This window comes from Dendrobates tinctorius, unplaced genomic scaffold (genome assembly GCF_039654945.1).
Source record: "Dendrobates tinctorius isolate UK_male_01 unplaced genomic scaffold, ASM3965494v1 ptg000133l, whole genome shotgun sequence".
NCBI lineage: Eukaryota > Metazoa > Chordata > Amphibia > Anura > Dendrobatidae > Dendrobates > Dendrobates tinctorius.
Genome location: NW_027361801.1, coordinates 27,928,896 through 27,956,619, shown reverse-complemented (window position 1 = coordinate 27,956,619; position 27,724 = coordinate 27,928,896).

The window sequence follows — 27,724 nt, the reverse complement described above, 5'->3', positions numbered from 1 at the left end:
AACTTGGTGGGACAATAGACATGATTGGAATACAAGACTAGAAGGATACAACTTATTTGCAAGAAACAGACTTGATAAACGAGGAGGGGGTGTCGCATTGTATGTTAGAAACACATATATCTGCACAGAGATTGAAGCTTCAGAGACTGGGAGCTCTGTGGAAACTGTTTGGGTAAGAATACAAGGACAGAACAATGGAAAGGACACCATTGTAGGCATTTACTACAGGCCGCCTGTGCAAGCTGAAGATATGGATGAACTCTTTATGCATCAAATGGCCAAGTTCTCCAAAAAATATGACATAGTTGTCATGGGAGATTTCAACTATCCAGACATTTGTTGGGAATCTCTCTCAGGCAAAACTAACAGGTCAAGGAAATTCTTATCCTCTCTTGCTGACAACTTTATCTTACAAAAGGTAAGGGAGAAAACAAGGGGAACTGCTACCTTGGATCTAATCCTTATAAACAGGGAGGAAATGGTTGAGGAGGTAAAAGTGGCTGGGACCCTAGGAGGTAGCGACCATGCTATTTTAGAATTTTGGATAACTAGAGGCGGAAGACCTGTGAAGACTCAGACATCAAGGTTAGATTTCAGAAAGGCAGATTTTAAGGGATTCAGAAAGAGAATTGGAGGGATCCAATGGCTGGATATCCGAAAAGACAAAAATGTCCAGGAGGGATGGGAAATCTTGAAAAATGAAATTCTCAAAGCACAGTTGTTAACAATTCCGAAAAGAGGGAAGAATAGGAAGCATTTAAGGAAACCAGGATGGATGAACACAGAACTTAAGCACATGCTAAAAAGGAAGAAAAAAATGTTTATAAAATGGAAAGAGGGAGGCATATCTAAAGAAGAATATAATGCTGTCTGCAGAACCTGCAGGGCACAAATCAGATTAGCTAAAGCTGAAAATGAATTGAGGCTTGCAAGAGATGTCAAAAGCAATAATATAGGATTTTGGGGATATGTCAAAAGTAAAAGAAAAGTCAAAGATGCTATAGGATTTTTACAGGATGAAAATGATGAAATGGTAAGACAGGATGTTGAGAAGGCTGAACTTTTAAATTCCTATTTTGCATCTGTTTTCTCTCAGAAAGGAAATGTAACATCAACTGTTATTCACTGTCCTATTAAGGGAATAGAAGAATCCAGGATATCTATAAACAGAAAGATAGTGAGGAAACACTTAGCTAACCTAAATGATTTCAAGTCTCCAGGTCCAGATGAATTACACCCCAGAGTACTGAAGGAGATAGCAGAAGAAATTTTTGAACCCCTCTCCATAATCTTTGAAAATTCTTGGAGAACAGGAGAAGTGCCAGAAGACTGGAGAAGAGCAAATGTTGTTCCTATCTTCAAAAAGGGGAAGAAGGTGGACCCAGGCAACTATAGGCCGGTGAGTCTGACTTCTATACCAGGAAAGATCTTTGAACAAATTATTAAACAACATGTATGTCAATACCTGGATAAGAATGAAGTGATTAAACAGAGTCAGCATGGGGTTGTAACTAATAAGTCATGTCAGACTAACTTAATTTCCTTCTATGACGGTATCACTGATTGGGTGGATCAAGGAAATGCTGTAGATATAGTATATCTTGACTTCAGCAAAGCATTTGACAAAGTCTCTCATACAATCCTTATTGAAAAAATGACTAAGTATGGAATGGACAAGGCAACTGTTAGGTGGATTCATAACTGGCTTAGTGATCGGACCCAAAGAGTGGTCGTAAATGGCTGCACATCCAGTTGGAAGAATGTCTCAAGTGGGGTACCACAGGGCTCTGTCCTGGGCCCTGTATTGTTCAACATCTTTATCAACGATTTAGATGAAGGAATTGAGGGTAAACTGATTAAATTTGCTGATGACACAAAGCTAGGAGGGATAGCTAATACTAGAGAAGAGAGAGAGAGGATTCAAAAAGATTTAAATAAACTGGAGAAGTGGGCAGCAGCTAACAGAATGGTTTTTAACAGGGAGAAGTGCAAAGTACTACATCTGGGCAATAAAAATGAAAAAAGCATATATAGAATGGGAGGAATAGGGCTAAGTGACAGCACATGTGAAAAAGACTTGGGTATACTAATAGATCACAGACTGAATATGAGTCAACAGTGTGATGCAGCAGCAAAAAAGGCAAATGCAATTCTAGGATGTATTAACAGAAGCATACAGTCTAGATCACGTGAAGTCATTATTTCCCTCTACTCCTCTTTGGTCAGACCTCATCTGGAATATTGTGTCCAGTTTTGGGCACCACATTTTAAAAAAGACATCAACAAACTGGAGCAAGTTCAGAAAAGAGCGACCAGAATGGTGACCGGTCTGCAAACCCTGTCTTATGAGGAAAGGTTGCAGGATTTGGGAATGTTTAGTTTGCAAAAGAGAAGACTGAGAGGAGACTTTATAGCTGTCTACAAATATCTAAAGGGCTGTCACATTGTAGAAGGATCAACTTTATTCTCATTTGCACAAGGAAAGACTAGAAGCAATGGGATGAAACTGAATGGGAGGAGACACAGATTAGATATTAGAAAAAACTTTTTGACAGTTAGAGTGATCAATGAGTGGAACAGGCTGCCACGAGAAGTGGTGAGTTCTCCTTCAATGGAAGTCTTCAAACAGAGGCTGGACAGACATCTGACTGGGATGATTTAGCGAATCCTGCTTTGAGCAGGGGGTTGGACCAGATGGCCCAGGAGGTCCCTTCCAACTCTACGATTCTATGATTCTATATTATCAGAGAGATGTCAGATTGAATCCAAAATTATTCTGCAGCAGAACAATGATCCTCAAACACACAGCCAATGTCATTAAGAACTATCTAACTAGAATAAGAAGTCTTGGAAGTGATGTCATGGCCCACAGAGCCCTGATCTCAACATCATTGAATCTGTAGTGACAAAATTATTAGTGCAAATCTACATACACCAAATATCTGTGGCTAGTTCTACAAGATGTTTGAAACAACTTCCCTCTTCAGTTCTTTCAAAAACTGCATCCAAGTGGACCTAGATGAATTGATGCTATTTTGAAGGCAAAGGGTACAAAAGGTGGAAACATCAAATATTGATTTCATGTACAGTATACTTCTCTTCTCTCCGTTTACTTTGCATTTCATTAATTGATAAAAATAAACTATTAATGCTACTTTAGAGAGCATTCTTATTATGCAGCATTATTTTCCATACCTCCCTGAAAATTTTGCATAGTACCTTGTACAGTGACATGTAAAATTTTTGGCACCCCTGATCAAAAGTACTGTTATTGTGAACACTTAAGCAACTTGAAGATGGAATGATCTCTAAAAAGCCTAAAAATGACACATTTCCTTTATATTTTAGGCAATATATATGTCATTTCTTTCATTTTTAAAAATTACAAAAGGGAAAATGGGCCTATGCCAAAGTTGTGCACCTTTGAAGAAACGTGTGCTCAGATAACTTTGACCAAGGTTTCAGACCTTAGTTAGTGTATTCAAGTTATGGCTTGTTCACTATCATCATTAGGAAAGGCCAGGTGATGCAAATTTCCCAGCCTTATAAAAACCCAGCTTCCTCTAGCCTTGTGCCAAAAAACAGCAGCCATGGGTTCTTCTAAACAGCTGCCTCTCTGAAAATGAAAATGGTCGAGGACCACAAAGCAGGAGAAGGGCATAAGAAAAAAGCAAAACATTTTCAAGTTGCCCTTTCCTCAGTCCAAATGTAAGTAAGAAATGGCAGTTAAAGGGAACTTGTCACCAGGTTTCGCAGATATACAGTGGGCACGGAATGTATTCAGACCCCTTTACATTTTTCACTCTTTGTTTCATTGCAGCCATTTGGTAAATTCAAAAAAGTTCATTTTTTTCTCATTAATGTACACTGTGCACCCCATCTTTACTGAAAAAAAAGAAATGTAGAAATTTTTGCAAATTTATAAAAAAAAAAACCTAAAATATCACATGATCATAAGTATTCAAACCCTGTGTGCTTAGCGTCATTGGCTAGATCCCAAAATTGGAGTGCATACAAGACGATACAGGAATTTCACAGAGCTAAAAGAATTTTCCAAGGAAGAATGGATGAAAATCCCTCAAGCAAGAACTGAAATACTCTTGTCTGGTTCCAAAAGGCATCTACAAGCTGTCATTCTTTCAAAAGGGGATTGCTACTATGTACTAACAATGCAGGGTGTCCCAACTCTTGCTTTGGCCTGTTTTCCTTTTTACGATTTTTAAAATGTAAGATATGAAAACATTTTCTTTGCCTAAAATATAAAGGAAATGTGTCATCTTTAACCTTAGCCCTTTTAATCTTCAACTTGCTTAACTGTTTACAGTAGCAGTAATATTGAACAGGGGTGCCCAAACTTTTACATTCCACTGTATATATTGATGATACGAACAGTATATAAATATATATATGTATATATACATAGTAGCAATCCCCCACACCATATTGGATCAATTCTCTGCTGTGCTATGCTGTTATATTCAAGAGTAAAGTACCTTCAATGCTAGATAAAATAAAGTTGCTGTGATTATATTTGCATTAATATAAGAAGTATAAAATAGGTTACTCCTATTTCATGCAGATTTTGCATTATTTGCTGAAAGCTTGTTTACCTTATATGAACTCAGTAAGCTATTACAAGAATCGTGCGTGTTTCAATACACAGAAGACTAAGAAGTCCATTTTTAGAAAGAAAAAAAATCATATATTCGATTGTACTTATTCAAATTCATGGTGAGTGGAACAAGTATGACCTCTGCTGGATAAGGAGACAAGAACTCGATTGTCATTAAAGTCAAATTGCCCTTCGCCCAGCATTCCATAACAGGCCTGGCAGAGAAATTAGTCATGACAGTGCAGTTGCTATATCATAAAAAAAGTTTTAAAAAAATCCTGAAAATTATAGACTAATAATATAGGTAGATAGATAATACATAGATTTAAAGATAGGTTTTCCTTGGTAACTATGATGTTTATACACAGCAGTAAAGCATCATTCCCTATTGCCAATGCAAAATGAATTATAGATGTTGACATATCTGGGCTGTAAATAAGTTATTTCACAGGTCAGTGGAATGTTCTGGAAAGATATTTCAATTATTTTCTAATCATGGAGAGAATTCTTAGAAAGTTAAACCAAACCTATGTACAGTATATAAAACATTCAAACTTTATTGAACCAATAAAGCTACTAAAATCCATGTTTGTGGCAAAAAATTATGTATGTTAGGCAACTAGGATGTTATTTTTGGAAGAAAACGTGTCCTTGTTCTATTCCTTTTGTTTTTTTTAGAAAGCAGAGTAGAGCTTGTGTGACAACTCTCTTGTCCGATACCCTGGGGCCAGGGGCTACTTCCCAGTCCCTAGTGCTAGGGGCATCTTAGCTATCCCTGTTCCCCAGAAAACTTCTAAGGCTGGGATCACACTACGGTGTGTGATGCAAGAAACTCGCATGAGTCTCTCACATCAACACCCGACGCTGATCTGTGATGTGACAGATCAGCGATCTGTCACAGGACAGTGATGTCCCACCTGGGACTATGTAATAAAGTAAAAAAAAAATTAAAAAAAAGTGTAAAAATAAATTAAAAAAAATCGCCAAATAAATTAGTAAAAAAAAAAAAAAATAGTCCCCAATAAATTCATTTTTTGAAAATAATAAAAAAAAAAACAATAAAAGTACACATATTAGGTATCGCCGCGTCCGTAACGACCTGCCCTATAAAACTGTCCCATTAGTTAACCCCTTTAGCGAACCCCTTAAAAAATAAAAATAAAAAACGAAGCAAAAAATAATGATTTATTATCATACCGCCAAACAAAAAGTGCAATAACGCGCGATCAAAAAGACGCATATAAATATCCATGGTACCGCTGAAAACGTCATCTTGTCCCGCAAAAAACAAGCTGCCACACAGCATCATCAGCGAAAAAATAAAAAAGTTATAACTCGCAGAATAAAGCGATGCAAAAATAATTATTTTTTATATAAAATAGTTTTCATTGCATAAAACCGACAAAAACATAAAAAAACGACCTAAATGAGGTATCGCTGTAACCGTACTGACCCAAAGAATAAAACCGCTTTATCAATTTTACCGCACGCGGAACGGTGTAAACGCACCCCCCCCAAAAGAAATTCATGAAACGCTGGTTTTTGTTCATTCTGCGTCCCAAAAATCGGAATAAAAAGCGATCAAAAAATTTCACGTGCCCGAAAATGGTACCAATAAAAACGTCAACTCGTCCCGCAAAAAATAAGACCTCACATGACTCGGTGGGTCAAAATAAGGAAAAATTATAGCTCTCAATATGTGGTGATGCAAAAACTATTTTTACAATAAAAAGCGTCTTTTAGCGTGCGACAGCCGCCAAACATAAAAACCGCCATAAATAGTAAATCAAACCCCCCGTTATCACCCCCTTAGTTAGGGAAAAATAATAAAATAAAAAAAATGTATTTATTTCCATTTTTCCATTAGGGTTAGGGCTAGGGTTAGGGCTAGGGGTGTGTTGGGGTAGGGTTGGGGTAGGGTTAGGGCTAGGGTTAGGGCTAGGGTTAGGGCTAGGGTTAGGGCTAGGGTTAGGGGCGTGTTGGGGTTCGGGTTGGAGTTAGAATTGGGGGTTTCCACTGTTTGGGCACATCAGGGGCTCTCCAAATGCAACATGGCGTCTGATCTCAATTCCAGCCAATTCTGAGTTGAAAAAGTCAAATGGTGCTCCTTCCCTTCCAAGCTCTGCTATGCGCCCAAACAGTGTTTTACCCCCACATGTAGGGTAGCAGCCTACTCAGGACAAATTGCAAAACAATTTTTGGGGTCCAATTTCTCCTGTTACCCTTAGGAAAATAAAAAATTGGGGGCAAAAATATCATTTTTGTGGAAAAAAATGATTTTTTTATTTTCACATCCGAGTGTTATAAACTTCTGTGAAGCACTTGGGGGTTCAAAGTGCTCACCACACATCTAGATAAGTTCCGTTCCGTGGGGGGTCTAGTGTCCAAAATGGGGTCACTTGTGGGGAGTTTCAATAGTTTAGGTACATCAGGGGCTCTCCAAACGCACATGACACCCGCAGACCATTCCATCAAAGTCTGCATTCCAAAACGTCACTGCTTCCCTTCCGAGCCCCGACGTGTGTCCATACAGTAGTTTTCTCCCACATATGGGGTGTCAGCGTACTCAGGACAAATTGGACAACAACTTTTGGGGTCCAATTTCTCCTGGTACCCTTGGGAAAATAAAAAAATGGTGACTAAAAGATCATGTTTGTGGAAAAAATACGAATTTTTTATTTTCACGCCCGGGCGTTGTAAACTTCTGTGAAGCACTGGGGGGTCAAAGTGCTCACCTCACATATAGATAAGTTCCTTAGGGGGTCTAGTTTACAAAATGGTGTCATTTGTGGGGGGTTTCCACTGTTTAGGTACATTAGGGGCTCTCCAAAGGCAACATGACACCCGCAGACCATTCCATCAAAGTCTGCATTCCAAAACGTCACTACTTCCCTTCCGAGCCCCGACGTGTGCCCATACAGTAGTTTTCTCCCACATATGGGGTAGCAGCGTACTCAGGACAAATTGGACAACAACTTTTGGGGTCCAATTTCTCCTGGTACCCTTGGGAAAATAAAAAATGGTGACTAAAAGATCATGTTTGTGGAAAAAATACGAATTTTTTATTTTCACGCCCGGGCGTTGTAAACTTCTGTGAAGCACTGGGGGGGTCAAAGTGCTCACCACACATCTAGATAAGTTCCTTGGGGGGTCTAGTTTACAAAATGGTGTCATTTGTGGGGGGTTTCCACTGTTTAGGTACATTAGGGGCTCTCCAAAGGCAACATGACACCCGCAGACCATTCCATCAAAGTCTGCATTCCAAAACGTCACTACTTCCCTTCCGAGCCCCGACGTGTGCCCATACAGTAGTTTTCTCCCACATATGGGGTAGCAGCGTACTCAGGACAAATTGGACAACAACTTTTGGGGTCCAATTTCTCCTGGTACCCTTGGGAAAATAAAAAAATGGTGACTAAAAGATCATGTTTGTGGAAAAAATACGAATTTTTTATTTTCACGCCCGGGCGTTGTAAACTTCTGTGAAGCACTGGGGGGTCAAAGTGCTCACCTCACATATAGATAAGTTCCTTAGGGGGTCTAGTTTACAAAATGGTGTCATTTGTGGGGGGTTTCCACTGTTTAGGTACATTAGGGGCTCTCCAAAGGCAACATGACACCCGCAGACCATTCCATCAAAGTCTGCATTCCAAAACGTCACTACTTCCCTTCCGAGCCCCGACGTGTGCCCATACAGTAGTTTTCTCCCACATATGGGGTAGCAGCGTACTCAGGACAAATTGGACAACAACTTTTGGGGTCCAATTTCTCCTGGTACCCTTGGGAAAATAAAAAAATGGTGACTAAAAGATCATGTTTGTGGAAAAAATACGAATTTTTTATTTTCACGCCCGGGCGTTGTAAACTTCTGTGAAGCACTGGGGGGGTCAAAGTGCTCACCACACATCTAGATAAGTTCCTTGGGGGGTCTAGTTTCCAAAATGGTGTCATTTGTGGGGGGTTTCCACTGTTTTGGTACATCAGGGGTTTTCCAAACGCGACATGGTGTCCGATCTCAATTCCAGTCAAAAACGTCAAATGGCGCTGCTTCCCTTCCGAGCTCTGCCATGCGCCCAAATAGTGGTTTACCCCCACATGTGGGGTATCAGCGTACTCAGGACAAATTGCACAATAACTTTTAGGGTCCTGTTACCCTTGGAAAAATAAGAATTGAGGGTGAAAAGATCATTTTTGTTGAAAAAATATGATTTTTTAATTGTATGGCTTTATGTTATAAACTTCTGTGAAGCCCATGGGGGTTCAAAGTTCTCACCACACATCTAGATGAGTTCCTTAGGGGGTCTATTTTCCAAAATGGTGTCATTTGTGGGGGGTTTCCACTGTTTTGGTACATCAGGGGTTTTCCAAACGCGACATGGTGTCCGATCTCAATTCCAGCCAAAAACGTCAAATGGCGCTGCTTCCCTTCCGAGCTCTGCCATGCGCCCAAATAGTGGTTTACCCCCACATGTGGGGTATCAGCGTACTCAGGACAAATTGCACAATAACTTTTAGGGTCCTGCTACCCTTGGGAAAATAAAAATTGGGGTGAAAAGATCATTTTTGTGGAAAAAATATGATTTTTTAATTGTACCGCTGTACGTTATAAACTTCTGTAAAGCCCTTGTGGGTTCAAAGTTCTCACCACATATCTAGATAAGTTCCTTGGGGGGTCTAGTTTCCAAAATGGGGTCACTTGTAGGGGGTTTCCACTGTTTAGGTACATCAGGGACTCTCCAAACGTGACATGGCGTCCAATCTGAATTCCAGCCAATTTTGCATTGAAAAAGTCAAACGGCGCTCCTTCCATTCTGAGCTCTGCCATGCGCCGAAACAGTCGTTCCCCCCCACATATCAGGTATCTGCGTACTCAGGACAAATTGCACAATAACTTTTGCAGTTCAATTTCTCCTGTTACCCTTGGTAAAATAAAAAAAAAATTGAACCTGAAGTATTTTTTTTATGAAAAAAAGTTAGATGTTCATTTTTTTTTAAATATTCAAAAAAATTCCTGTGACGCACCTAAAGGGTTAATAAACTTCTTGAATGTGGTTTTGAGCACCTTAAGGGGTGCAGTTTTTAGAATGGTGTCACTTTTGGGTATTTTCTATCATATAGACCCCTCAAAGTGGCTTCAAATGTGATGTGGTCCTAAAAATAAAATGGTGTTGTAAAAATGAGAAATCGCTGGTCAACTTTTAACCCTTATAACTTCCTAACAAAAAAAAATTTTGGTTCCAAAATTGTGCTGATGTAAAGTAAACATGTGGGAAATGTTAGTTATCAATTTTTTTGTGTGCCGTATCTCTGTGATTTAAGGGCATAAAAATTCAAAGTTGGAAAATTGCGAAATTTTCAAAATTTTCGCCAAATTTCCGTTTTTCTCACAAATAAACGCAAGTTATTTGAACGAAATGTTACCACAAACATGAAGTACAATATGTCACGAGAAAACAATGTCAGAATCACCGGTATCCATGGAAGCGTTCGAGAGTTATGACCTCTTAAAGGTACAGTGGTCAGAATTGTAAAAATTGGCCCGGTCATGAACGTGCAAACCACCCTTGGGGGTGAAGGGGTTAAGTGTTCTCCTGCAGCCTTGCTCCGCCATGGTGCTAGCTGCGGTTTCTCCATCACCGCACGGTGGTCACCGGGTTGCGAATGCACCTTATTGTAATTTCTTATTTGGTGTATTCCGCCAATACACCTTTAGTTAAAAATTGACCCCTTTTTGGTTAGATTGTTATTATTTACGTCTCACTGATTCTCCATTTGGATCCTCATCAGCAGCCAAAAATACCCATTCCTTCTTTTTCCAAGCTGATATTACATTGTTTATTGTATCCCATGGTGCTGCAGCAGCTGAGATTTTTTTTCTGTGCCTCTTTAAGGTCCCGTTACATTTAGCGATGCACCAGCGATCCCAACAACGATACGACCCGGTCAGGACAGGATCGCTGGTGCATTGCTAAATGGTCGCTAGTGAGCTGCCAAACAGGCAGATCTCACCAGCGATGCAGCAGCGGTCGGCGGTCGATATTTACCTGTCACATGCAGCGAGGGTGATGTTTTCCACCGGCGTCCATGGAGTCGCTCATCGGCGCCAGCAGGAAGCCAACGACAAGAAATGGACCATCCCGTTCTCGCGCGATCAGCGATATCCAGCGGGGAGCCGGGTCGGAGGTAAGTGTCACAAGTAGCGAGATCGCTACCGATATCGCTGTTGCATCACAAAATCGATGACGCTTTAGTGATATCGATAGCAATCTCGCTATGTGTGAAGGGGGCTTTAGGTTTGTGTATTACACAACCAAGCCAGGTGAGCATAAACACTTTCTAACCATCACTGGTATCTGGAAAAAAACTTATTAATCTATCTTGTTCCCTAGTTTCACTTCTACATCCTTTTTTGGCAAAGTTTGAATTACTGAGTTTGAAAAGCTTTCCAAATTTTTATTATACTTGTACTGTTGTACAAGACGTATGGAAAAGGAAAATGTACAATGGCAATGAACAGAGTAGTGTAACAGAAAAAAAACATACTGTAGTTAATGTGGGAGCCTCTAGTAGCAACAGAAGAACCACCACATTCATCACCTGTATTCTGAGCAGTTGTGCTATAAAAAGCTTGTCACAGTTGGCCTTCTTTGCTTCCAGAAAGCTCTTTATTTGGGAGGATGCAGAATTATGAAATATATGGAACATCACTTGTCTTAGTCACAGCAAGATGATGTTACTTCTAAGGGCTCATACTCACATGCGAGAAACTCGGACGAGTCGCGCGTGTCAATACCGGCCCTGCTGCTGGCAATCGGAGCAGTCAGCTGCATAGAATACATGCAGCTGAGTGCTCCGATCCGAAGGCCGGCGGCAGTGCTGGGTATTGACGTGCGAGACTCGTTCCGAATTTCTCGCATGTGAGTATGAGCCCTAACAGCGACACCAACAGTCAGAGTCAATTTTAGGTACAGAACAGTTTGCCTGATCACAAATCATGAAAAGGGACAATTTTTGGACCATTTTTTATTTTTAAAAATATTAAGTCTTTTCTTGCACTTTAATTGTATTATTAAATAGGCTGTTTGTTACTACTGTGTTACCATCCGTTTTTATTTTGAGGTCACTTTTACAATACTAAAGATGTGCTTTGAGTTAAAGATTTCAAAGGGGTTGGATACAGTCGTAGGAGGTCTCAGAGTATTGTACATGTCTTTTCAGCAATCTTTGTGTATTTGGAATTCAAAATGAATTTATTTGACACAAACCTAACTTTTGAGAAAAATGTACCAAATGTAGCAAATTTGAATTTCAAAAGATGGTATTATGCTACTGACAATAGATGAATACAATTCTAAGAGTAAGTATATTGTGGTTTTCGGGCATCACAGTGCATGGACTGACCCAAGCAAGACTGTTTCCTAGAAATACATGCTGTCATGCTCAAGTCAGGAGCGCTACCGACCAGACCAAGCACTGCAATGTGATCGTCGTCCATATTATCTGACTGTGCCCTAAGGCTTGCACTATTTTTTTCAGCATTTTCTTGATGGTATGACTATAAGTTGTTTAGAAGGTGAAAATATATTATTCAAGCATTAGGCTTATGTGTGAAAATACTTGTCACAGAACCATGGGCATCACACTTGTCCTTTTGTTTCATCTGCACTTGTGTTGCAGAACTTATTGATTGACTTCAGAGGTCACATATGTAGTCAGGGACACTGGAATGTGTCAGATTTATTAGTTGAGTAATGGATCTTTTATTATTTTATCCCATTTTTTTCTTATCTTGTGAAACTCCATTAAGACCTCCCTAGAGGTGGCTGACGTTGGCAATAATTTTATCTTTTGTCTGCATGTTCTTATGAGAATTTGGAGCTTTGTGCTTGAAAAATGTAGCTCACACCACAATAAGAAATGTTCCAAAATGCATTGAAAAAAAAATATCAGGGCAAATAGTCTATGCCGTGTTAAAATATTGATTTTTAGCTTAAACACTTTAACAGAACTAATATAGCCCCACATGGAATATCTTAACAACAGTTGTATCAAAATTGCTGCATGTGCTAGGAAAACCTATGCAAAGCCAATAAAAATGCACAGATGTTGGACCAGTATAGAGTGGTGTATGAGTTGTGATTAGAATTCTTTCCTCTTAAAATAAAAATGGGGTGTATATCATGTACTGGTTTACACAAATGCTACTTGTTTACCCTCATCTCTTTTTCATGATTTTTGAGTTTGTTCCCTCAATTAGAAAAAAGGATCACAAACAATCCAGAACTGATAAGCACACAAAGAAATACAAGAGGATAAATGTTTAATTACTTAGTATAAATTTTGTTATATAAAAAAAATTCCATTAGTTGTTGACTATCTCAGCTCATAGCTGTTCAAACACTAAAATCAGCTATTTTGTAAATCTCTGCAAGCAGCCATTTACTACGTGCAAAGTATTATATTTATGCCATCATTTTTGTTTTCTCATTGGCCAGTGACCAGCTGCAGTGGAGAAAATAATTATTTGATCCCTTGCTGATTTTGTAAGTTTGCCCATTCACAAAGACATGGACAGTCTATAATTTTAAGGTACATCCAAAATGAACAGAAGCTAAGTCTAAAATAATATATCTTTATTACAAAATATTCATAAAAACATCAAAAACATGTAGAGAAAGTGGAGGACATAGCAACAGGATAACCGCATCATGAGGTAAATAGCAACATCAACAATGCATGCTAAATGGGCATATCCATGAAATAAGTCGGTTATGTGCAAAAAAATGCAAAAGATCGAATAAAGTACCGTTAGGCTAGGCTATATAAATACGTGCCAGTAATTATATAATTAGTGCAGGAATGCACAAAAAAAGAAATGTGACTCCATGGAAATGGTAATTTTTCAGACACCAAAACGGCGTTAATCAGTATCAAAGACCGTACAGAGATAATTATATGCAAGTGCAAATGGTATAATATACAGATATACCCCGAAGCTGGGAATGAAAGGGAAGTGAAAAATTATGGCATATTTACCTTAGTAGCGGGCAGAGGACCCCGACGCGCGTTTCGCGGTGGCTTTATCAAGGGGCATGTAATAGCATGGTTTTGCGCCCTATTTATATGAGAGTAGGGTGGGAAAGGCAGACACCATGGAGCGCTTCCGGCGGGTGGCGCGGGTCATAGCCGTCACGGCTCAGCGTCATGCAGGCCACGCCTCCTCCCAGCCTGACGCGTCAGAGCAGGAAGGAGGAAGCGGCGGCATAAAGACGCGTTGCCATGACGACGCTGAGGGCCACGCCACATCCGAAGCGCGTCCCGCTGCCCTGGAAGAGGAGAAAGGTGCATGGAACAGAAAATAAGTGGGAAGGTGAATAAATGAGTAAATGAGCAAATAGGCGTAAGGACAATGGACATATTCATATAATAAGAAAACTGAGTGACAACAAAATAACAAAAGTGCATAAAAAGCATATATTAAAAATATCCGTGAAGCTCACATGAGATCTACAAACATATCTTAAATTGTGAATCAGAAATACATTCATTAAATAAGCACATGATATGCAGTATAAATACAGTGAATTTTTCGTAGTGAGATATAGAAATATACATCAGAAAAAATTAATTAAAATACATTAAAATACGTGAAAATACGAATAGAAGGGAGTCCGAGAAAAGAGACATCCTATAAAAGTGAATCCATGCATGAGAAGTGGCAGATATAGACTATTCGCTCATAGAGATCAGTCCTCCAAACAGGGCAGCCGGAATCAGGAAACTGGAACATCAGGTTTATGATGAAGAAGGGACAAAACAGCAACAAGTTAAACATCTATAAAAAAATGAATAAAAATAAGATTAAAATACATAAAAAAGGACAGAAAAACAGAGCTATTTGCAACAAAATCATAAGAAAGGGGAGAAACTGATGACCTCATTGAGACCATTAGGCTGTATGGATCCGATTTTAGAGATCCATCGCGCCTCCAATTGCGCCAAAGTTTTCCTCCAATCTCCACCCCTAACATCAATGTGTATTTTATCTATACCAAATGCTTTCAAAAGGTCCGCATTACAATTGTGAATTAACTTGAAATGCCGCGGTATCGGTTTAAGGGAAGAAATGTCCTGTATATCTGCTGCATTAATGATATCACGGTAATGCTCCCTAATCCTGGTCTTAAGCGGTCTCGAAGTTAACCCTACATAGATTTTAGAGCATGGGCAGTAAGCGTAATAAACGACTCCAATTGAGTCACAAGTGATGTGCTGCGTAATCGAAAAATTCTGGCCACTGCTGGAATGAAAAGTCATAGCTCGTATCATGTTGGGACATGCAATACAATTCCCGCAGGGAAAGAAACCCCAAGCAGGACCTTTGGATCCAAAGGATTTATTCGGTTGAGGACCTGAATAATAACTGCGAACAATATGATTTTTTAAATTGGGGGATTTCTTATATGTGATAGATGGGTAATCCAGCAGAAATTTTGCCAGACCCCCATCCTCCTGCAGGATAGGCCAGAATTTTTTCAAAGAATTTTGCATCCCACGCCAGTTGGCGTTATAGGTAGTGATAAATCTTACCTTAGGGTCCTGCGCAGACTTAGACTGTGATTTTAAAAGTTCATTGCGATCCGCTTTTGCGGCTGCCTGTAATCCCTTCTTAATACATCTTCGCGAATATCCCCTCTCTTCGAAGGGATTACAGGCAGCCGCAAAAGCGGATCGCAATGAACTTTTAAAATCACAGTCTAAGTCTGCGCAGGACCCTAAGGTAAGATTTATCACTACCTATAACGCCAACTGGCGTGGGATGCAAAATTCTTTGAAAAAATTCTGGCCTATCCTGCAGGAGGATGGGGGTCTGGCAAAATTTCTGCTGGATTACCCATCCATCACATATAAGAAATCCCCCAATTTAAAAAATCATATTGTTCACAGTTATTATTCAGGTCCTCAACCGAATAAATCCTTTGGATCCAAAGGTCCTGCTTGGGGTTTCTTTCCCTGCGGGAATTGTATTGCATGTCCCAACATGATACGAGCTACGACTTTTCATTCCAGCAGTGGCCAGAATTTTTCGATTACGCAGCACATCACTTGTGACTCAATTGGAGTCGTTTATTACGCTTACTGCCCATGCTCTAAAATCTATGTAGGGTTAACTTCGAGACCGCTTAAGACCAGGATTAGGGAGCATTACCGTGATATCATTAATGCAGCAGATATACAGGACATTTCTTCCCTTAAACCGATACCGCGGCATTTCAAGTTAATTCACAATTGTAATGCGGACCTTTTGAAAGCATTTGGTATAGATAAAATACACATTGATGTTAGGGGTGGAGATTGGAGGAAAACTTTGGCGCAATTGGAGGCGCGATGGATCTCTAAAATCGGATCCATACAGCCTAATGGTCTCAATGAGGTCATCAGTTTCTCCCCTTTCTTATGATTTTGTTGCAAATAGCTCTGTTTTTCTGTCCTTTTTATGTATTTTAATCTTATTTTTATTCATTTTTTTTATAGATGTTTAACTTGTTGCTGTTTCGTCCCTTCTTCATCATAAACCTGATGTTCCAGTTTCCTGATTCCGGCTGCCCTGTTTAGAGGACTGATCTCTATGAGCGAATAGTCTATATCTGCCACTTCTCATGCATGGATTCACTTTTATAGGATGTCCCTTTTCTCGGACTCCCTTCTATTCGTATTTTCACGTATTTTAATGTATTTTAATTAATTTTTTCTGATGTATATTTCTATATCTCACTACGAAAAATTCACTGTATTTATACTGCATATCATGTGCTTATTTAAATGAATGTATTTCTGATTCACAATTTAAGATATGTTTGTAGATCTCATGTGAGCTTCACGGATATTTTTAATATATGCTTTTTATGCACTTTTGTTATTTTGTTGTCACTCAGTTTTCTTATTATATGAATATGTCCATTGTCCTTATGCCTATTTGCTCATTTACTCATTTATTCACCTTCCCACTTATTTTCTGTTCCATGCACCTTTCTCCTCTTCCAGGGCAGCGGGACGCGCTTCGGATGTGGCGCGGCCCTCAGCGTCATCATGGCAACGCGTCTTTATGCCGCCGCTTCCTCCTTCCTGCTCTGACGCGTCAGGCTGGGAGGAGGCGCGGCCTGCATGACGCTGAGCCGTGACGGCTATGACCCGCGCCGCCCGCCGGAAGCGCTCCATGGTGTCTGCCTTTCCCACCCTACTCTCATATAAATAGGGCGCAAAACCACGCTATTACATGCCCCTTGATAAAGCCACCGCGAAACGAGCGTCGGGGTCCTCTGCCCGCTACTAAGGTAAATATGCCATAATTTTTCACTTCCCTTTCATTCCCAGCTTCGGGGTATATCTGTATATTATACCATTTGCACTTGCATACAATTATCTCTGTACGGTCTTTGATACTGATTAACCCCGTTTTGGTGTCTGAAAAATTACCATTTCCATGGAGTCACATTTCTTTTTTTGTGCATTCCTGCACTAATTATATAATTACTGGCACGTATTTATATAGCCTAGCCTAACAGTACTTCATTCGATCTTTTGCATTTTTTTGCACATAACCGACTTATTTCATGGATATGCCCATTTAGCATGCATTGTTGATGTTGCTATTTACCTCATGATGCGGTTATCCTGTTGCTATGTCCTCCACTTTCTCTACATGTTTTTGATGGTTTTATGAATATTTTGTAATAAAGATATATTATTTTAGACTTAGCTTCTGTTCATTTTGGATGTATCTATTATTTGAAGTATTTTGGTCTCCTAGGTGATTTTGTTTTTGACTATAATTTTAAGGGTAGGTTAATTTTAACATTGAGAGATAGAATATAAAAAATAAAATCCAGAAAAAAAAATTATATACATTTATTTGCATTTTGCAGTGAGAAATAAGTACTGTATTTGAGCCCCTACCAACCATTAAAAGTTCTGGCTCCTATAGACCAGTTAGATGCTCCTAATCAACTTGATACCTGCATTATAGACAGCTGTCTTACATAGTCACCTTTATAAAAGACTCCAGTCCACAGACTCAATTATTCACTCAGACTCCAACATCTACAACATGGGCAAGACCAAAAAGCTTTATAAGGATGTCAGGGACAAGATCATAGACCTGCACAAAGCTGAAATAGGCTACAAAACCTTAAGTAAGATGCTGGGTGAGAAGGAGACAACTGTTGGTGCAATAGTAAGAAAATGGAAGAAATACAAAATGACTGTCAATTAACATCGATCTGGGGCACCATGCAAAATCTCACCTTGTGGGGTATCCTTGCTCATGAGGAAGGTGAGAAATCAGCCTAAAACTACACGGGGAACTTAATGAACTCAAGGCAGCTGGGACCATAGTCACCAAGAAAACCATTGGTAACACATTATGCCTTCAAACCTGCAGTGTTCCCAAGGTCCCCCTGCTCAAGAAGACACATGTGCAGGCCCATCTGAAGTTTGCCAATGAGCATCTGGATGATTCTGTGAGTGATTATGAGAAGGTGAGGTCATATGAGACAAAAATTGAGATTCTTGGCATTAACTCAACTCGCCGTGTTTAGAGGAAAAGAAGCCTATGACCCAAAGAAAATAATCCCCACTGTCAAGCATGGAGGTGGAAACATTATGTTTGGGGGCGCTTCTCTGCTAAGGGCACAGGACTACTACACCGCATCAATGGGAAAATGGATTGAGCCATGTACTGTAAAATCCTGACTGACAACCTCCTGTCCTCTGCTAGGACATTAAAAATGGGTCATGACTTCCAGCAAGACAATGACCCAAAACATACAGCCAAGGCAACAAAGGAGTGCCTCAAAAAGAAGTACATTAATTCATGGAGTGGCCTAGCAAGTTTCCAGACCTTAATCCCATAGAAAACTTATGAAGGGAGTTGAAGCTCCAAGTTGCCAAGCGACAGCCTCAAAATCTTAATGAATTACAGATGATCTGCAAAGAGGAGTGGGCCAAAATTCCTCCTGACATGTGCACAAACCTCATCATCAACTACAAAAAAAAGTCAGACTGCTGTGCTTGCCAACAAGGGTATTGCCACCAAGTATTAAGTCTTGTTTGCCAGAGGAATGAAATACTTATTTCTCACTGCAAATGCAAATACATTTATATAATTTATGCAAAGTGATTTTCTGGATTATTTTTTTGATATTCTATCTCTCAATGTTAAAATTAAACTACCCTTAAAATTATAGACTGTTCATGTCTTTGTCAGTGGGCAAACTTACAAAATCAGTAAGGGGTGAAATACTTATTTCTCCCATTGTAATATTTCTCAATATTTTTATGTTTAATTTATTTACAGTATATGTCCATTAATTTTTTCAATATGAACAATTTTTCCAGCAAAGCATTAAATGTTTGAAGAGTTGGAATTTTGTATATAATAACTAGTGCTGATCAGGCAGTAAAATTTTCAAGCGCCAGGTACTTGAATCGAGCAGGTCGGAAGCTCTATCTGGCTCGACTCGAGTATCAAGCATAATGGAAGTGAATGACAAACTCGAGCATTTTTCTGGAGGACTAAAAAATTTTCTCTCTGTCTCTCTCCTCTTTCTCTTTTTGTGCCCATCTCATACAATTCACTGATGGGGATCTGAGCACTCGAGCACCACGTGATACTCAGCACTAGAGTTGAGCGACTTTTGGTTTTTTAGGGTCGCGTTTCGTTTCGTGAAACCTGACTTTTCCAAAAGTCGGGTCGAGCAAGATCGTCCGATTATAGGGAAAAGTCGGGGTCGTCCCGAAACACGAAACCCAATGTAAGTCAATGGGGAATAAAAGTCGGCAGTGAGAGGAGGACAGGAAACACACCTACAGTGCCCATTTGAATGCCAAAAGCATCAATTCTTCTTACTTAAGCTTGTCAACCTTAATTAACTTCATAATACAAGTTACGCACTGAAAAATGGGGGTTATTTGGCTAAAGTTGTGGGGGGGGGAGGGCTGGCTGCAGGTTTTCATGTGCCCTGGGCGAAAGAGCGCCCCTTTAACACATACCACAACTCATCATGCTCCGATACGGCAGATAAATAGCGGTATAGTACAATGAAAAATACCTCACTTTTTACATCTCATGACGAGGCCCATCTATTTCTCCATACAGAATCATTGGTCCCATATAATGTTTGAAACAGTATATGATGAGCTCCACATAATGCTACAGTATATGTTGGTCCCCATGGATGAAGCTCCACTGTCTTATGGGCCCAAATAATGCTCCAAACATAATGGGCCCCATTTCTAATGCTCTAGTGTATAATGGGCCCTGTAAATGCTGCTCCAGTGTCTGATGTCCACCTTTGGAATGTTCCAGTGTATGGTGGGCCCCATCTATCATTCTCCAGAGTATAGTGCTCCCCAAAAATTGCTGTCCCAACATTGAAAACAATCAAATAAGTCTCCTCGCTAGGGAATCCCTGTACTTGTCTGGACAGGTGCTGTAGCTTTCTTAACAGCTCGCCAGCCGTTCTCACGCCCAGTATGGATTGCACGTGATTGCACAAAGGTTAGAAAGGGTACCGTATCCCCGGATAACATGTATGGATAGCGTACACATTCAAAATATATGTCTCAGGAGGCAGGCTCAGACGGTGTCAGGCCCAGTATGGATTGCACGTGATTGCACAAAGGTTAGAAAGGGTACCGTATCCCTGGATAACATGTATGGATAGCATACACATTCAAAATATATGTCTCAGGAGGCAGGCTCAGACGGTGTCAGGCCCAGTATGGATTGCACGTGATTGCACAAAGGTTAGAAAGGGTACCGTATCCCTGGATAACATGTATGGATAGCGTACACATTCAAAATATATGTCTATACAGCATGAGGCAGGCTCAGACGGTGTTAGGCCCAGTATGGATTGCACGTGATTGCACAAAGGTTAGAAAGGGTACCGTATCCCCGGATAACATGTATGGATAGCGTACACATTCAAAATATATGTCTATACAGCATGAGGCAGGCTCAGACGGTGTTAGGCCCAGTATGGATTGCACGTGATTGCACAAAGGTTAGAAAGGGTACCGTATCCCTGGATAACATGTATGGATAGCGTACACATTCAAAATATATGTCTATACAGCATGAGGCAGGCTCAGACGGTGTTAGGCCCAGTATGGATTGCACGTGATTGCACAAAGGTTAGAAAGGGTACCGTATCCCTGGATAACTTGTATGGATAGCGTACACATTCAAAATATATGTCTATACAGCATGAGGCAGGCTCAGACGGTGTTAGGCCCAGTATGGATTGCACGTGATTGCACAAAGGTTAGAAAGGGTACCGTATCCCTGGATAACATGTATGGATAGCGTACACATTCAAAATATATGTCTATACAGCATGAGGCAGGCTCAGACGGTGTTAGGCCCAGTATGGATTGCACGTGATTGCACAAAGGTTAGAAAGGGTACCGTATCCCCGGATAACATGTATGGATAGCGTACACATTCAAAATATATGTCTTTACAGCATGAGGCAGGCTCAGACGGTGTTAGGCCCAGTATGGATTGCATGTGATTGCACAAAGGTTAGAAAGGGTACCGTATCCCTGGATAACATGTATGGATAGCGTACACATTCAAAATATATGTCTATACAGCATGAGGCAGGCTCAGACGGTGTTAGGCCCAGTATGGATTGCACGTGATTGCACAAAGGTTAGAAAGGGTACCGTATCCCTGGATAACATGTATGGATAGCGTACACATTCAAAATATATGTCTATACAGCATGAGGCAGTCTCAGACGATGTTAGGCCCAGTATGGATTGCACGTGATTGCACAAAGGTTAGAAAGGGTACCGTATCCCCGGATAACATGTATGGATAGCGTACACATTCAAAATATATGTCTCAGGAGGCAGGCTCAGACGGTGTCAGGCACAGTATGGATTTGACGGCCCAGATTACACAGCGGAGGAGCAGGGAGAGGTAAAGATTGCAAATGCTGGGGCCCTGCCCAAGCAAGGGGGGCCCACTCATGGGCGTCGGTACTGGCACTGGGCCCCTCATAGTACAGCGGTGTGTCTGACGGCGGGTGTGCACCACCACCGTCAGAGACACTTGATTGCACTATGAGGGACCCTGTGCCAGTGCCCGCGCCCAAGAGTCGGCCTACCCACCTGTCCAGGGCAACGGCACTCGCACGGTGTCGTGCGGTAGGTGGTGACCCCGGCCATGGGGGGAGGCAGCACAGTTAGGGAGTTTTAGAAAGTGGCATATGTTGATGTTGGACATTCAGCTGATGCAAAAGGCGAAATAGGTGAAGTACCAGGAAGAGGTGGACCAAAGCAAGCCATTTTTCTGTCACCCTATGTGTCATCAGGGGAAGGTGGGACAAAATCCTTGGAAACCCATGCGTGGTTCATTTTAATGAAGGTTAGATCATCCACATTTTGGGTTGACAGACGGGTCCTTTTTTCTGTCAGGATTGATCCAGCTGCACTGAAGACTCTTTCCGATAGTACACTTGCAGCTGGGCAAGCGAGCTCCTGTAAGGCATATTGGGCCAATTCAGGCCAGGTGTCCAGTTTAGCGGCCCAATAGTCAAAGGGGAATGACCTGTGTGGGAGAACATCGATATGGGAGGAAAAGTAGTTTGTAACCATAGTTGACAACTGCTGTCTCCTGTCACTTTCCATCGATGCAGTATTACCAGTTGTGTGAGCGGTATTTGAAAAATCAGTCCACAACATTGTCATGAAACCCCTGTCTCCAACGCCACTTCTGCTGTGTGCACCACGAACACCTCTGCCAAGCTGCCCCCGGCCCGTACGGCTCGTGTGAGAACCATCACCGCTGCTGTGTGCTGGGAATGCCTCAACCAACCGATTTAACAGAGTTGCTTGTTTATTAGCCAATATTAGGTCAAGGTTCTCCTGTGGCATGATGTTTTGTAATTTGCCTTTATAGCATGGATCCAGGATGCTGGCCAACCAGTAGTCGTCATCGTTCATCATTTTGGCAATGCGGGGGTCCCTTTTTAGGATCCGCAAGGCATAATCTGACATGTGGGCCAATGTTCCCGGTGTCAATGATGCACTGCGAGTGCTGGGTGGAGGAGCACTTTCTGGCAAATCCACATCCCTCCAGTCACGCACAAACCCTGGACCAGACCTTGCCACGCCAACATTTTCACTTGCCCCACGAGATGCATCCTCCTCCCCTAAGTAATCATCCCCATCATCCTCCTCCTCCTCCTCTTCTTCCTCCACCTCGTCCAGGAGAGGTCCCTGAGCAGACAATGGCTGAATGTCATCAAGGATTCCCTCCTCCTCTTCCTCCTCATCAACATTGGCTGCAGACGCCTGCTCCTTAAGGTGCGTCAAAGTTTGCATGAGCAGACGCATAAGTGGGATGCTCATGCTTAGGATGGCGTCGTCTGCGCTTACCAGCCGTGTGCATTCCTCAAAACACTGAAGGACTTTACAAAGGTCTTTCAGCTTCGACCACTGCACGCCTGTCAACTCCATGTCTGCTCTCAAAGTGCCTGGCCGTGTATCCTCCCACAAATGCATTATGGCCTGCCTCTGCTCGCACAGCCGCTCCACCATGTGCAGGGTGGAGTTCCACCTTGTTGCAATGTCGATAATGAGGCGGTGGTTGGGAAGGTGGAGCAATCGCTGCAGCTTCTGCATACGAACGGAGTGTACAGGCGACCGGCGAATGTGCGCGCACAGTCTTCGCACCTTCTGGAGCAGGGCTGTTAACTCCGGATAATTTTTGAGGAAGCACTGCACCACCAGGTTCAAGGTGTGAGCCAAGCAAGGTATGTGGCTGAGTTTTGAAAGGGCTATGGCTGCCACAAAATTACGGCCGTTATCACTAACTACCTTGCCTGCCTCAAGATGTACACTGCCCAGCCATGACTCAGTTTGTCGCTTCAAGTACTCGGCCAGCACCTCGGCGGTGTGTCTGTCGCCCAAACACATCATCTGCAACACAGCCTGCTGACGCTTTCCACTAGCTGCTCGATAGGGGGACACATCGTGTGCAACAGTGGCAGCTGCAGATGGAGTGCTCGTACGACTGCGCTCTGTGGACGAGCTTTCGCTTCTGGAGGAGGAGAAGGAGGGTCGAACGCCTACAGCCAACTGTTTCCTATACCGTGGGCTAGGCACCACTGTCCCACCACCGCTATCCCCTGTGGACCCTGCATCCACCACATTAACCCAGTGCGCAGTGATGGACACGTAACGGCCCTGGCCATGCCGACTGGACCATGCATCAGTTGTGAGGTGCACCTTTCCGCTCACTGACTGCTTGAGTGCATGGACAATGCGGTCTTTCACATGATGGTGGAGGGCTGGGATGGCTTTGCGAGAGAAGAAGTGGTGACTGGGTAGGTCATAGCGTGGTACTGCATAGGCCATGAGTTCGCGTAAAGCTGTGCTTTCCATCAACCGAAAGGGCATCATCTCAAACGAGATTAGTTTGGCAATGTGGGCGTTCAAACCCAGTGTACGCGGATGAGAGACTGAGTACTTTCTTGACCTACTCATAGTGTCTGGGAGGGTGAGCTGGACTTGAGAGCTGCATATGGTGGAAGTAGCGGTGGACAGGGCGGACTGAGAGAGGGTTGATGATGGTGATGGAGTTGGTGTTCTTTCTGATGGCCTAGAATCAGTCTTTCGTTGATATAACAGTGGGATTCCCTGACTGCTGTGGTCTTGCAACGACACCTCAACATTTGCTGCTGTGCTAACCGGTGGGCTTACAGTGGGGGAAACAATGTAGCGTTGCTGACTACCTTCGTTGTGATCAGTTGCACATGTGGCACTTGAGGTTTGGTGTTGTGTCCACGCTTGCAAGTGCATGCTGGTTAAATGTCTAAGCATGCAACTGGTATTCAAATTTTTCAGATTTTTCCCTCGGCTAAAGGTCTTTGCGCACTTCTTACAGATAACCTTGGCCTGATCATGAGGATTTTGTTCAAAAAAGTGCCACACTGCACTCTTCCTACTTTGGCAGACATTTTGCGGCCTAGAACGCTGTGATCTTTTGACCCTCTGGACAAGCTGTCCAGCAACTCTTTTGATGTTTGGAACCTGTCTTTGGAGTGCTCCGGGCCTGCCAGATAACAGCTGTTGCGATGTCGATGTCTGCTGTGGATGCTCCTCATCTGAGCTATTGGAAGCAGCACCCTCTTCCCCCAATGGATGCCAATCTGGGTCAACAACTGGGTCATCCATCACCTCCTCTTCTATGTCATGTGCACCTTTCTCTGTGTCACCGTGTATGGTGGTATAGTGTGCGGGAAGGGGCACCTGAGTCTCATCAGGGTCAAAATCTGGCTCTGTACACTGCGAGGACAATGTAGTGCTCTGAGTGAATGTACCAGCAGAATCATCCATCAGCGGCTGTGCATCAGTGCACTCCATGTCAGATTCATCTTGGCCTGGGTAATTCACCATTTCACTTGATAATCCAGGCATGGTATGTGAAAACAGCTCCATGGAGTAATCAGTAGTATGGCCTGCGTCATCCTTCAATCTTGGTTGGGGTGAAGGACACAAGGAAAGGTGTGGTTCATGAACATGAGCCTCCAATGACGACTCAGTGCTTTTACTTTTTACAACTGAAGAAGAGGAGGCGATAGAGCTGGAGGCTGAGTCAGCAATGTAAGACAAAACTTTTTCCTGATGCTCTGCCTTTAAAAGCGGTTTGCCAACTCCTAGAAAACTAAGCGTTCGAGGCCTTATGTAGCCAGACAATGACGCAGGGTCAGCACCTCCTGCATTCAGTCCTATTTTGCTCTTGCCACTACCATCAGATCCACCACCAACACCATCATTACCAGCTGCCAACCCCCGCCCAATTCCACGGCCTCTTCCACCAGCCTTCCTCATTTTTGGTAGAAATGTAGACAAAATCCAACAAACTATATAGTAATGTAAAACAAGGTACAAGGTGTCTATAGGACAGGGGAGATTTAGAATTTCTGCACACACTTGTGGACAGTGGACACTTTTGGACTGTGTGAGGCCCACTGATATCTGAGCGCTATGTGACAGGCTCGATGGCACAGCTGCCTGTGACCAAAGTGACGAGAGGATAATGGAGATTTTGAATCTCTGTGCACACTTTTGGACACTGGACACTTGTGGATTGTGTGAGGCCCACTGATATCTGAGCGCTATGTGACAAGCTCGATGGCACAGCTGCCTGTGACCAAAGTGACGAGAAGATAATGGAGATTTTGAATCTCTGCGCACACTTTTGGACACTGGACACTTGTGGATTGTGTGAGGCCCACTGATATCTGAGCGCTATGTGACACGCTCGATGGAACAGCTGCCTGTGACCAAAGTGACGAGAGGATAATGGAGATTTTGAATCTCTGCGCACACTTTTGGACACTGGACACTTGTGGATTGTGTGAGGCCCACTGATATCTGAGCGCTATGTGACACGCTCGATGGCACAGCTGCCTGTGACCAAAGTGACGAGAGGATAATGGAGATTTTGAATCTCTGCGCACACTTTTGGACACTGGACACTTGTGGATTGTGTGAGGCCCCCTGATATCTGAGCGCTATGTGACACGCTCGATGGCACAGCTGTGACAAAAGTGACTAGAGGATAAGGGAGATTGGATTGCTTTTAAAAAAGCAGTTTGCGGAGCAGTGGGTAAACAGCAATGCCAGCATGTCAGGAAGCCTTAAAAGGCAGCCCAACAACCAACACCACTGATACACCACAATATAGCCTCCCCTTGCACTGCACACACAGTGACTTGTGTGTTGTGCAGGCCAAATCGCTAGCAGCAGAAGCAGTTTTTTTGTCTTCTTCCCTGCCTAACGCTCTCCCTACAGAATCAGCAGCAACCTCTCCCTATACTAAGATCGGCAGAAGTAAGATGGCGGTCGGCGTGCACGCCCTTTTATACCCCCTGTGACGCCCACCAAAGCAAGCCAATCACTTGCATGCCCTTCTGAAAGATGGTGGTGACCCGTGCCTAGGTCATCATGTTGCCCACAGTGTCCATGGATCCTGATTGGCTGAAAAAGAGAGCAAAACAAACTTTTGAAACGCGACTTTGGTGCGTAAGTCACCGACCTCGTGGCCGACCTCATCCTGGGGTCGGGTTTCGTTTCATGAAATCCGACTTTGCCAAAAGTCGGCGACTTTTGAATTTTTTCGACCCGTTTCGCTCAACGCTTCTCTGCACTGCTCACTGTTCAATTGCCCATCACTAATGATAACATTTATACTAATTAATCATTTAACCTATTGTATTTATTGGTATACTTATCAGTTCAGGATTGCATTCTCTTCTTCCGCTAAAATTTTGTATAACAGAAAAACACCCTAATCATTCAGTATTTTAAATCATTTGGAGGTACTCAAATTTTCTTACGCATGGCTCTGTATTTTTTCTGGGTTTTTTTCAGTCCCCTCAACATTGCATTCCTTGTAGATATTTAAAGGGTTGTTTACAAGACAATAAATTATCCACTATCTATAGGATAGAGTGTTAGGAACGGCGGAACACACTAAATGAATAAATAAATAATAAAGTGAGTTCGTCGCTCGGGGTCCATCGTACAGAAGGTGTTATCACTGCTGCTGAGTAATGGCAGACGCGCTATATGGCGGTATAACGCGCACGGGTTAAACGCCACCCGTTGTGTGCTGAGCGGACTCTGTTAGCTCACAGACGTGCTGTAACATAAACATAAACGCCGAGCCTGTTAGACTCACAGGTCTAAATTGCACGCGCGGTATACGGTCACAGGACACGGGACCAAGGCTGAGGTCGGTGTCCGTCTAGACCTACTGTGCGTGCGACGTCGCTACCGCGAACGCCGGTAAGTGCTGCCGACTGCAGCACAGTGGCAAACACAGCCACTATACGATAGTGCCGTGAGGCGTGGCACGATCGGACGCTAGTGTAGAGGTGCGGTGTGCACAGTGGCCTAAGGCTTGCCACTGACTGGTGCTGACTCTTTCTCTAGTTCCCTATCCACATGCGTAATATCAGGGGGAGGGGAATCTTAATACATCAGTCACTAGAATCATACATCCATCACCATTCACACATCTAGCAAGTA